This window comes from Saccostrea cucullata, unplaced genomic scaffold, assembly GCF_032062105.1.
Source record: "Saccostrea cucullata isolate Sc308-1 unplaced genomic scaffold, CSIRO_AGI_Scuc_v1 ctg15354, whole genome shotgun sequence".
NCBI classification, from domain to species: domain Eukaryota; kingdom Metazoa; phylum Mollusca; class Bivalvia; order Ostreida; family Ostreidae; genus Saccostrea; species Saccostrea cuccullata.
Window position 1 is genome coordinate 364 of NW_026918611.1, and position 12,261 is coordinate 12,624.

General features: G+C 33.5%; 1 long non-coding RNA gene and 1 pseudogene across 1 annotated transcript; both read right to left on the reverse strand.

Moving 5' to 3' along the window:
• Positions 1–249: 249 nt before the first annotated feature.
• LOC134268547 (uncharacterized) lies at positions 250–1,039 on the reverse strand. Its single transcript, XR_009992385.1, has 2 exons — positions 937–1,039; positions 250–429 (listed from the first exon to the last, which is right to left on the reverse strand). It is a non-coding gene; the product is annotated as an uncharacterized LOC134268547 (long non-coding RNA).
• Positions 1,040–2,459: 1,420 nt separating this feature from the next.
• On the reverse strand, positions 2,460–11,232 carry LOC134268539 (uncharacterized; annotated as a pseudogene).
• Positions 11,233–12,261: the final 1,029 nt, after the last annotated feature.

Genomic DNA, 12,261 nt, shown 5'->3' on the forward strand with positions numbered 1-12,261 from the left:
CCGTTACTTACATAAGCACTAAACAAGTAACATGTTACTAGAATTTAACAAGTTGTTAAAATATGAAAATAATGTAATCAAAAAGGTATGATGAAATCATGTTTAATTTTTTATTAAATGGAATTTATTTAAAAAGTCACAATTTTTATTTCTAGTTTCAAAAAAGGAGAAATTATGTAAGTAACATGGACACCTAACTCCGAATCAGGCTTTAAAAACGAACAAAAAAAAAATAACAAGACAATCGAACACTTGTCTTTAATACTTTTAATATTTCATTTCAAAGCTTAATAATAGACTAGCTTTCAAAGAGAATTAATGCAGACAAGTAAATTGTCAGATGGATTGCTAAATATCCTGGGTCTTCTATTTTGAGTCTTGGATCTTTGTGTCATTGTTACGAACATAATTCAGTCATTTCTTGTAAATCTGAAAGAAAAAAATATATAAAAAACAAAATATAACATGATGTAATCAACACATATGCTGTTTAATTATATTTATTATATATCCTTGATAAAACCAGAAAGAAGGCAATTAAAGTACAAATTATGTCACTACTTCAAGTTTTCGTGTCTCTGTTATGAACGTAATTGCGTAAATGATATGGCAATATTAAAACAAATATTCAAAAAGTATTCATCCTTTGATAAGAGCAGAACAAAACTAACAAATATAGAATAAAATATAGTACAATATAACTTTATCATTAATAGATTATACAAATAATGCAAAAACACATGTTCGTAACAAAAGACGCGAATCAAAAGTCAAATGTTAAACCAAAAGTACTCGACTCGGACAAATTTATGCATTTTGTATGGTCATAAGCAACATATTTCAGTTTCTGATTAATGGCTACATGGTATAGAGATACAATGACTGTATTTATGTGTTAAAAATTCACTAAAATTGATACAATATGAAAATACTTACCGAATCTATTATGTACGTAACTTCTGTCTTCCACGTGGACACAATGAGCATCGCCATGTTTTTTTGCAGACAGCTGCGCAACCTTTCTACTTTCGTTTTCAATTAATAATTATATCACTGCTACGGACTTCCTGAGCCAAACTTATGATTCATTGGCTGTTATTTTAGCAATCATACTGAAAGCTATTATGTTCGTAACGGTCGTCAAGACACCAAACATCTTACAATCAGAGATCATTTTAAAATTACAAAAAGAACTGAGTTATGTTCATGAAGCATATTGTTAAAAATAATTTATCATACATACTCATTAATTAAACACAGAAATTGAACTTGACAAATTATTTAATGTTTGTAGAGAGGTGTTAAAAAGTTCAATGCATATGGACACCATGCGTTACGAACATAAACCACAAATTTTTAAGTTCAGAAAAAAATAATTAGGATAATTTTAGCATGTTTGACAAAATAAATATATTATTTCATTTATATGCTAAGATAATGTACACATATATCATGCCAAATGGTTTTATTTTTAAATAAAACAACATCTTTATGCCTATTCGAAAATTATGTCACATTTTCTGCAATTGAAATCCCGTAAATGCAATACAACAATGATCAATATTTTTTTATTCCTTAACTCATATCCATAAAACTATTTATACTATATCCTTACACAAGTGTCCAATCATATCAATATCAATCTATCTGCTTCCACTTTATTTATTGGAAAATAAAGGAGAAAAGAAATATATTTTAAAAATTCACCAGTATTGAAGAATGAGTTATATATATTGAAATCAGCTTTGACATTGACATTGTAAAATCAAATAAACAATACCGATTTTAATCTTTAACTGCAAGTTATTTATACAGGGAAATGACAACAAGATGTTTGTTTTAACCTTTATTTTGGCGAACATTGGTCGTGGCATAGTATTTTGTGGGATACCAATTAATACACACAACTTTTGGGCAAACCCACACAAATTAAACAACATTCATCAACAAAAACAAATCATATGTTCAAAAATGACCACCCCTGGTAAACCGCGGGTGGTTACTTTATTTAAGGTTACTTATTTAAGTGTAATTAGTTACATGCACAATTCAAGCACAAAACAAATTATATCAACATATCAGCAAATATTTTACATATAAAATGGTTCAACACTTCAACCCCCTTCACATTTCAATGGTAAAGACTTCACAACAATACAGGGTTTATGTAGGCCTCAGTTGCTTTGGTGTGCGCAAACGCCACATGACAGCGAACAACCAAAGGAAAGTTCGCAGTCATCCCACACATGGGGGGAGCACCCAAGCAACTGACAAAAAAGCCCCTCACGGACCAATGTTCTCTATGTTTTGTTTAAGGATATACATTGCCTTGTTTTGACAGGAAAAATTCTAAACCCCAACCCCCCCCCCTTTTGGATATTATGCAGAAAGAGTTTATTTCCTCGGTTATTGAGGTGTACTCCATCTGTCAACAGAAATTGTGACATGTTTTTCAGCAGCTACCCTATTGGCCTAAAGACGGAATCGCTCCATTGCTTTATTTCCCCCGAGTACCTCCATTTATTTCGTGGCAGCATCTGTGACCAAGCAAGTGTCGAATGTGGAAAGCGAGTCTTAATAATCTTTAGATGGGATTTAATTTTCTCAATAAGAGTATATTGAACAATTGACCCTATATCGTTTGCCCCACAGTGAATAATCAAAAAGTCTGGAGATTCCTCGTATTCTGATATTTATTTTCAATGCATCCAATCCAGGATTTGTTCCCCCGGTCTGCATACTGATGCCATCATTGCATTCTTAATAATAGAGGAGCCCACACACCAGATTTTAACTGCAGGGACCTCTACAAATTTACGCAATAATTTGAATAATTCTTGTTATATTTACAAAATTACAACTTGCCCCCAGCATCTGCCAAATAGGACATCTTATGTATGATTTATATGCCCTAGACTTCCAACGCCCAGCTGATTCCATTACATGACATCTTGTGAACAACCCCATTCAAATGCTGCAGTGGCTGCCCCGATACGAAATGAATGGGCCCTATAATGTCCCTGAACCCCCAAAACCTGAAGTGATTTTTTTCAAAACCGAAGAGAACTGATACCTGATAAGGGGATTTTTTCCATAGTGGATAAATAATGGCCCTTTAATTTTTGGTCTTACTGCGAGATAATCTATCAAAATTGCAACCGAACACAGGATTCCCTCACTTTTATCAATGGCTAAAGAAACCCTCTTTCTGTCCTGATCACATTTTGACATTCTTATTTGTACAAAAACCATGGAGTAATTTGCTTCAAATTAAACATCAATCACTTGTAAAATTGTATTAACACTATTACTAGTAGACTATGTGACTTCCCCTTTTCTGAGAAAAGCAAAGAAGGCTAGTATATAAGCAGCTCTGTACAATTTTGTTTCATAACTATCGCTTCAAATGCTCGGTAAAACCCTAACAACTTTAGTAAGCAACTGCAAGGTTATAGGTAGCCTTGCATCTGCAGACCTACCAGTTTTTCTCATACCCTCAAGAACCTTTACAACTAGAAAGTTCTTTGTTTCATCAACCCAATTATGGATTTTGCATTGAAAAACTAATAGAAGATAGATAATACATGGAAGTAGCATAGGAACACTTCTTTAGTGACAGATAAGCAACAAAGTGAACAACATCCCTAAGAGGTGGGGGCCATGAAATTCCGTACCCACATTCTTTCCGGAAATTATAAAATGAATTTTGTCCTATTTCGTATGCTATTTTAGTGTTGTAAGAGATTGAAGCATCTAGCAATTTATTTATCTGTATCTGTAAATTATGTTGACTAATTCTACTGGAAGAGAGTCTGGTCTGGTGCTTGCCTCTGGTGCCAACGTCTTGAAGCGGAACCACTGTTTGCGAAAAATAGAATCTGCAATTTTGTTATCCAAGCTACCAATGTGATTTGCCCTAAATATTACATTGTTGATCATCAGTCTAAGAACCGAATGTCTTACCAATTCCATAAGTCTTTTGGACTAGGAAGATTAGGTATTGATGACACTAACTAGTGAAAGGTTATCAACATGAAACTGAACTTTTTTATGTAGCAACCTAGGTTCCCATATCTCTATTGCTAAAACTACTGGTATGAGCTCAAGAAAAGTCATGTCTCTCAAAAGTTCTTGGTTGTTCCAGTGTTTTGGCCATTGGAGAAAAAACCAACTTCCACTAAAGTAACCCCCACAACCTGAACCTGTACTATCTGTAAATAACTGTAAAATGCTAGAATCTTTAGAATCTTCTCATACAGTATTAGGAAAATATGCTACCTCATTGAAACGGTTCAAGAACACCAGCCACATTCTAAGGTCACTTTTAATGCCAACTGATAATCTTATATGATGATATGGCTCGAAAACTCCACTAAATGCATCATACATTCTTCGAATAAAAGCTCTACTAGATCTGATTGCCTTTGAGAAAAAAATGGGCATTCCAACTAAAGACTGCATTTCTTGCAGTGTAACTTTTTCCCTATCTAAAAATTTTCAATCAGACTCTTTAGGATTTCTAACTTTGCTTCTGAGATCTTGTCATCTCTAGTGTATCAATTTCGAAACCTAGAAATATTACTTTTGTCATTGGGCCAGAAGTTTTCTCACGGGCTAGTGGTACACCTAAATCCCCAGCTAAGTTACTAAAAGTAGACATTAGAATTTTACATTCATCACTACCAGACCTACTAGCAAAAAGGAAATCGTCTAAAATAATCTAATGTATTCAATACAGACTTGAACTGAGTAAGACAGTGTAGAAAAGTTGCAAATGTTTCCCAAATTCTGCAACTAATGGAACACCCATGGGAAGGCATTTATCTATGTAATATAATCCATCTACAGAGAACCCTAACAAGTCAAAATCCCTTGGATTGATTGGAACTAAACGAAAAGCACTTTTAATATCCATCTTACCTATCAATGCGCCCCTTCCCAAATTTGCAATCATATTGACTACACCATCAAAAGATGCATATATACTCCACTGTACATAAATCTGGGTCTACAAAGTCGTTGATCCCCTGGGAACTAGAATAGGTTAAGAGTCAAAATCAGCAAACATCGAGCATTGAATGGAAAGTCAAAATTTTATTTTTTCAAAATCTTTTGTTATATAAAAGATTTTGTCCTATCTAATGCTAAAACACAATTAAAATTTTTTTGGAACGTATGAAGGGCCTGGTATCCAAGGAAATTCATTTCCTTAGCAACGGGTTCATAAATTTTTATGAAAATCAATGATTTTTAGCCATTTTTCTATGAATATGTTTTCTGAATGTGATAAGATAAGGTATTTTGGTTACTTTATTTGTTGAATGATGGAATTACTTCATTCTTCAGAAATAGGAAAATCAAAATTTCTGTAGTGATATTGTTGCCATGACAACGGGAAATGAACATGGCGTCAATGATTATTAATTTTGAAAAAATTACCTATGTTTATCACTATATATGCGAAATCTACAACCACTGCTGGAAAATTGAATGCTGTGATCTTGTTAGGGGTTATGTATACGTCATATCTATACAATAAAATTTGCAGGCAACTTTAGTAGGAAAAAGTAACAAATGGTTAAAATGTGTGACAATCTGGCATTTATATAAGCTTTTTTGAAGGGGTGGGGGTAATTGAATACATGTACAGTGTCCATTATATTGGTCATATTGGTTCTGTTAAAGCATACTCATAATTTTACTATTGTTGATAAATAAATGCACATTCAATTTCAAAAAGGATTTTTATATTCATCACAATCTAAACTTGGAAAAAAAGACGGGGGGGGGGGGGGTTATAGGAATCACTTTGTTCATCCTTCCATATGTATGTTAAATTTTGACATGTTCATAACATATCAATGAATTACCAATGAAAGTTCATACTTGATATTAAGGTTGCTTATGATCTGGAGATGTGTCCAAAACTTGACACAAGGTCATTTGAACAAGTTCAAGGTCATTGGTAGAGGAATAGTGCAATCGTTGCCCATTCTAACGAAAAGACTTGAGGATTCTTCTCAGGGATTGTTCTTCAGCTGTGGGTTTGACATGACCATGACCAAAGTTCATTTGGACATATTTGACCTTGACTCAAGGACATAGCTTTTTCAAGGTCACTGCAGTAAAAGTGTACTAAATGAGTTTGGTACATTTATATATTCTTACATGTATAACTTCGAATGAAGAGCAATCGGAAGTTTGTGCTCTACACAATTTAAAGGTTTTACTACATATGACTTGAGTATATGTCATAGTCATTTGGGTATGTATATCTGTATAGCAAAGTTTTAAAAAGGTTTTAAATTAATATTTGGACCTTTGCTTGTAATAAAAACATTTTATGCAATAGCAGGAGGGTGGGTAACATTTTATGAGCTTGCTCACAATAATGCTAGTTTATGAAAGAGAGTCACTTTGACACCTCACATAATTTTAAAGTAAAACCATATCAATCAGGCATGTAGCATCAGTTTTGGGTTGCTTGGGGGGGGGGAAGACACATAACGTAACCTGATGTTCACTGAAAGCCCCACCCCCCTGAGTTTGGAGAATTTCCCCACTTTTCCTTTTTTTTCTTGCAGTTTTTTTTATGCCTACCCCACACCGTGCACTTTCAAAAACGATACCATGTCTGTCAAGAACGCATGACTGCAACCTTTGGTATTAAACCTACGATACATTCTCCTGCTGTCCTAATTAAGAAACAATATTTCATGACAGCTAAGATCTCTAAGTACCTATAATGAAAATCTGCAAGGGCTATATAAATATGTATATTTATGAATGTCTAAAACTTGAACTGACCCTAAAAAATTCATAACAATGCTATAAAGTGAAATTTTTAAAATGAAAGCTTTGTATTAAACTAGTCCTCATTCTTTTCTCTCACAAAAATATTTTGTCAGTTTTGAAATTAATTGATGGATTGGGGGTATATAGGAGTCAGTTTGTCCGTCCGTCTGTCTAGCTGTGCAAACTAGTCCGGTCCATATCTTTCTTACAGAGGAACATTAGAATCTACTTCTCCACACAAAGATTGCCCATGACCTAAGGGTGTGTCATAACCTTGACCCAAGGTCATTTGGGGAAGTTCAAGGTCACTGGAAGAAAAATTTCATAATTCGTATCCGGTCCATATCTTTCTTATGGATAAACTTGGTAGGTTCTCATTTCACACAAAGATTGCCCATGACCCAAGGGTGTGTCGTGACCTTGACCCAAGGTCATTTGGGGAAGTTCAAGGGCACTGGAAGAAAAATTTCATAATTCGTGTTTATAATTGAAAAACTTGAATATACTACTTCAAACATTGCTTATAACCTGAGGTTGTGTCATGACTTTGTACCAAAGTCATTTATGCAAGTTCAAGGTCACTGACAGAAGAAGTTAATAATTTGTGTCTGATCTGTATATTTAGTCTTTTTTTTTTTAGGCTGCGCCTTCGTTTCATTTATGAAAAATATAATGAGCAACTACATTTGCACTAAAAATGTTTTAGCATTTCTCTCTTCTCTTAGATCCATAAAATATTCAAGAATTAGCACCTCTAAAAAAACCAAGCGGAGGTATTTTGTCCCATTTGGACAGTTCTAGTTTAATATTGACCTTGTTTTAATCATATATGATACATGTACTTCAAAATGCAGAATATAAAGATATGTTTCAGATTCTTCTACTATCTTATTTTGAATCTGCATGCCAAAAATTGATAGTCATTAGATTTACATCGATACAAAAATGCTAACAGACAAACAAAGAATGTTACTTTTGGATTGAACATTTTTATTTGATCCACTTTAATGAATACAATTTATGGATCTATTTTCTGGCTCCCTGAGGGTAACACTATCCACTCACTTCCGACATCAATGGTCTGTACTGTAATAATGTATTCTTGGAATCTGAAAAAGTGATAAAATTAAAATGTAATAATATTATACAGGTTTGTCTTCATTTACTAGGAACAATGTCTAGTTGAGCTTGAGCAATGATGATGAATGCAAGCATGTTTATTGGAATCAATTAAATTCCAAGAAATCTCAATGGTTTATCATTTTATTTTAAAAAGTTAACGTTTTTACTAATTTAAATGTATTACATGTTTTTCCTATGTTATTCTAATTATCAGCTCATTCAATTCTGTTTCTGTTTCTTTCCGAGTTTGACTTCAAAGTGCCGAATTTCATTCTCACAAATTTGAGACCGTATTGATTTTAGATAATAAAAAGGTCAACTGGTTCTAGGTTTTTTTCGTTTTGTCAAAACTCTAAATTATGTTTTTTTTTACATTTTTCCAATCCCCCCCCCCAAAAAAAAAATAAATGGCGTATAGATATTCATTTCATTACATTTATGTGCTTTCAATCTAATGATGCTTATTATTTGAACCTAGTTGGCTTAAATTAGTTCAGTGGTACCGGAGAAAATGTTAGCTGAATATGAAATTTCTTTTATGAGTAAACACTGGATGACATCAGCAAAAAGTTATTTGTAAAAAAAAATCATTATTTTACTGTGGTATATATACAATTCAGTTACCACTAGTACACTACATTATACAGTTGTCGGTATCACAATACTTCCGAGGTAATCCCCTTTCCTAAACTAAAATATATTAAGTACAGTAAGAAAGTAAACCCCCTTCCTCCTTTTCATTTTTTTTTTACGGACGCCCTGACAAAAGTCCTTCAATTTTACAAATGTTTCATAATAGTGTTGGTTTCATAAATTCATATCTTTTTTTTCATGTGAAAAGCAGGTATTATTTTAAATGTTAAATAAAAATATCTTCTATACAAAATTTTGATTTACCAGACTATCAATTTATGAATTGTAATCATTTTAGCTGGTGAGTGACTTTAGTTGCATACTTTCAGTGAATACGACAAATTAAAATTATGAACTAAATTAAAATTAAACTTTATAGTTTAGGATACAGTGATGTGACTGACCAACCTTTTCACGTTAGGCCCGCAGAATTTCATTTTATCATGATATTATACATGTAGTTTAATATCGGCAATATCATTGGGGGGGCATACCCCCCCCCCTCCTCTTGTTCCATGGGCCATGCATAATCTTTCTTTTTAATTATAAAATACTAAAATAATGCTAACATATATAATCAACCAGAATTAAATTAAAATGTGCAAAAACACTTTCCAAATGTACAAATTTTACTGCATGATTAATTTATATGCTATACATGCTTCAGTAACTGTTGTAATGGTAATTGGTAAAACTTTCAATCACTCACCATAATTAAGACCCACGAAAATGCCAAAACTGAGGCTCAGACCGCTCCAAGTTTGTAATTTTCTGCTAGTCTTCTGTACATTGTTATTAAAAACAATGTAAGCAAAATACCGTTTTTTCCTCCTATGTTAGAGAGCCTTACCAAAGGGAGGTAATTTGAAGCAAAAATGACAGAAAAGTATGGATTAAAATCAGTTTTCATACATAAATGCTTTAGTTGCCTGCAGATTTTATAATTGATTCTTCTAGAACAAATACTGTTTAATAAATATTTTATGTTGATAAGCTTTAATGTGGTTGTAGATTTCTTATAAAGTACTTCAAATTTGCTGTTTTTTAAAGCAAAATTAACCTCCAAATACTAGTTATATTTATCAAAAGGTGAAGAGAATTTCAATAATCAACAGTTGTTAAAATAAGAGTTTATTTATACTAATAAAATAGTAATTTAAAAAGCCATTTTTAATGACAAGTAATAAAAAAGTATTTGTTTATCCATAAATTCAAGTGTCATGATAAAGTATAAACCACGTTCTCTGAAAGGCGCGTGGTTTCCATAGCAACAATGCGAAAAATTTTTTTTTGCTTGCTTTTTTCTATCATACCCTTTGTTCTGAAAATTTATATAAGGGTTTTAACCAAATCTGTCTCTATGCCACTTTCCACATTTTTTTAACTAAATGCTCGATGCTTGCTGATTTTGACTCTTAAATAGGTAATCATTTGCCCCCCTTCATCAGATTTAGGGACAATGCAAACTGGCGAAATGTGGAACTTAGAAATTGGAAGTTGATCAAAGGGACCTATGATTCGGCCAAGCTTTATTTCCTTACTTATCTTGTCCATCAACTCATCATGGTGGTCACTTGTAGACTTAAGATTTTTTTAAAACATGTGACACCTTGGGCCTGTATAATTTATTTCAAAACACTTTGAAAACCCATTTTTAAATAATTAGCAGCATATTTGTCTGGATATGGTTGCAAATATTCATTTACCTTTTCAACATTAATAGGGGATTTCCTAGGGCCCGTATTATTTTGTGGTCTTGGCGTTTGGGTTGGGTGTGACATAAGGGGTCTAACTTTGGGTTGCCCCTGCAGTGGTCCCCTTGGGTAACTTGTGGATTTCCCAACATAATTAGATTGAGGGCACAAATATTGCGGATGACTCCCGGAACATTTAATACACTTGTGCATGTACTGTCACAATGACCCTTGAAGTTGAAATTATAGTACTTGTTGTAAGCTGGGTTGTTTGGTTTAATTGTTAGTTTAAATTGTGGGGATGATGACATAAACATCAACCATAACTCATAGTATGCTTTAGAACAATCTATGGTGGGATCGATACTGCGGCGAAGTCGAAACTGCTCGTCATATTTCTTCCATCCCAAATCCCCCTCCCCACATCTTGATGCCCCAAGTCTTATGTCATGTAAATATTTCAGCAAACTCTGATAAGATTCTGGGTGGACTGAAGCATAAATGCTAGCGAAAACTAAGAATACATCTGTCCATCTACTGATATTTTGAATCTTATTGCTGAGTTTAACAAACTCTCTTGTGACCAACTCCCCTTTTTCATTAATTTTTTTTTTTCTGAAGATTCTATCAGGGAAGTGTTATCAAGCGACAACCTAATCTCTATGTAAGCTGAACTAATGATTTTAGACTTCAGCGAGTTAGAGACATTGCTAGCCAAAAATGAATGAATGCTATCTACATACTGATTCTCATAACCAATGCTTGTTCCTGATTGAGATTCAATGACCAAAGCAGGCACAGGTGCTGGGGCCAGTGGGGGAGAGTTTGACTTCCTGGCACCAACTATATTCTCTTGGGCAACGATGCTTCCTGAAGGACCTGGTTCCTGTACTGTAGGATTATCGTCAACCGCTACCGCTGGTCGCTCTTGTCTTGACCTCTTTGACCTTGTTGCTTTCCCCACGTTATCTCTCAGTCCACAATTTCTCTAAGTCTTATTTTTGGAAGGCATTTTCGCTCGTTAGAGTAAATCACAGACAAAAAATTACTAATTGTAATTCACCAGATACAAACTTTTTCGATGAATTTGCTACGGGAAAAATTAGAAACAGTATACTCAAAATGGCTATCGTGTCATATTCAATCGGGCTGTAAATCCAGCACAATCCAGAGAATTTATATATGCTGGATTAAAATAGTATTTTGTAAGAACATACAAACTTTATTATCCATTAACCAAAATTTAAATATATTTAAGACCGATGCAAAAAAAATTCTTATAAATATTATGAAAAACTTGACAAAGAAATATTCAACCTACTCTGCATCCAGCAAGTTGATGAAAAGAATAATAATCCCAAGCTTTCCGACTTATATAATACCCAAGGCCGCAGGCCGATCCCGACCAAAAAATTATACCATAAAGTCATCTGATTTTATATGCATAAAATAGATGATAGTACAAGTTTATCTTTTAAAAAAGATAGGAGAGCTAGCGCCGTAGCAATTTTTAAACACAGAAAGGAAGGTCCGTGATCAAGTAATTTATTTTGCAGAAATCTTTAATTTTTGATCGAGGCTGGAGAGTGATAAAGTTATTATTGTTCTGTGAGGCGTATTTCAAGACTCAAAGGTTAAGAAATAAGGGGGGGGTTAACCTATTGGAATTTTGGCGCAACGGAACATATATGACCTTTACTGGAGAGGGGGGGGGGGCTCTATATAATATGAAGAAGATGCCGATTGAGACATTGCATGTATGACCTGATTTAAAGAAGAGAATTTCTTGGCAATGTAGCAAAGAAAATACATGGGAGCTGAAAGGAATATAGAAAATAACTCAAAGTGTATATCGTGTAAAGAGTCCAGAGAGTTTGGAACGCATGTGAAGTAGCTTAATTGGTCCTTTGGGTCATCTTTGTCAAGATATGTTAGGTTAAAAGCCGTACACATCAGAATTTTTAAACACAAATAGTGGATTTATTCGTTATTTTTAGTGTAAATTCTTGCTTCTGTT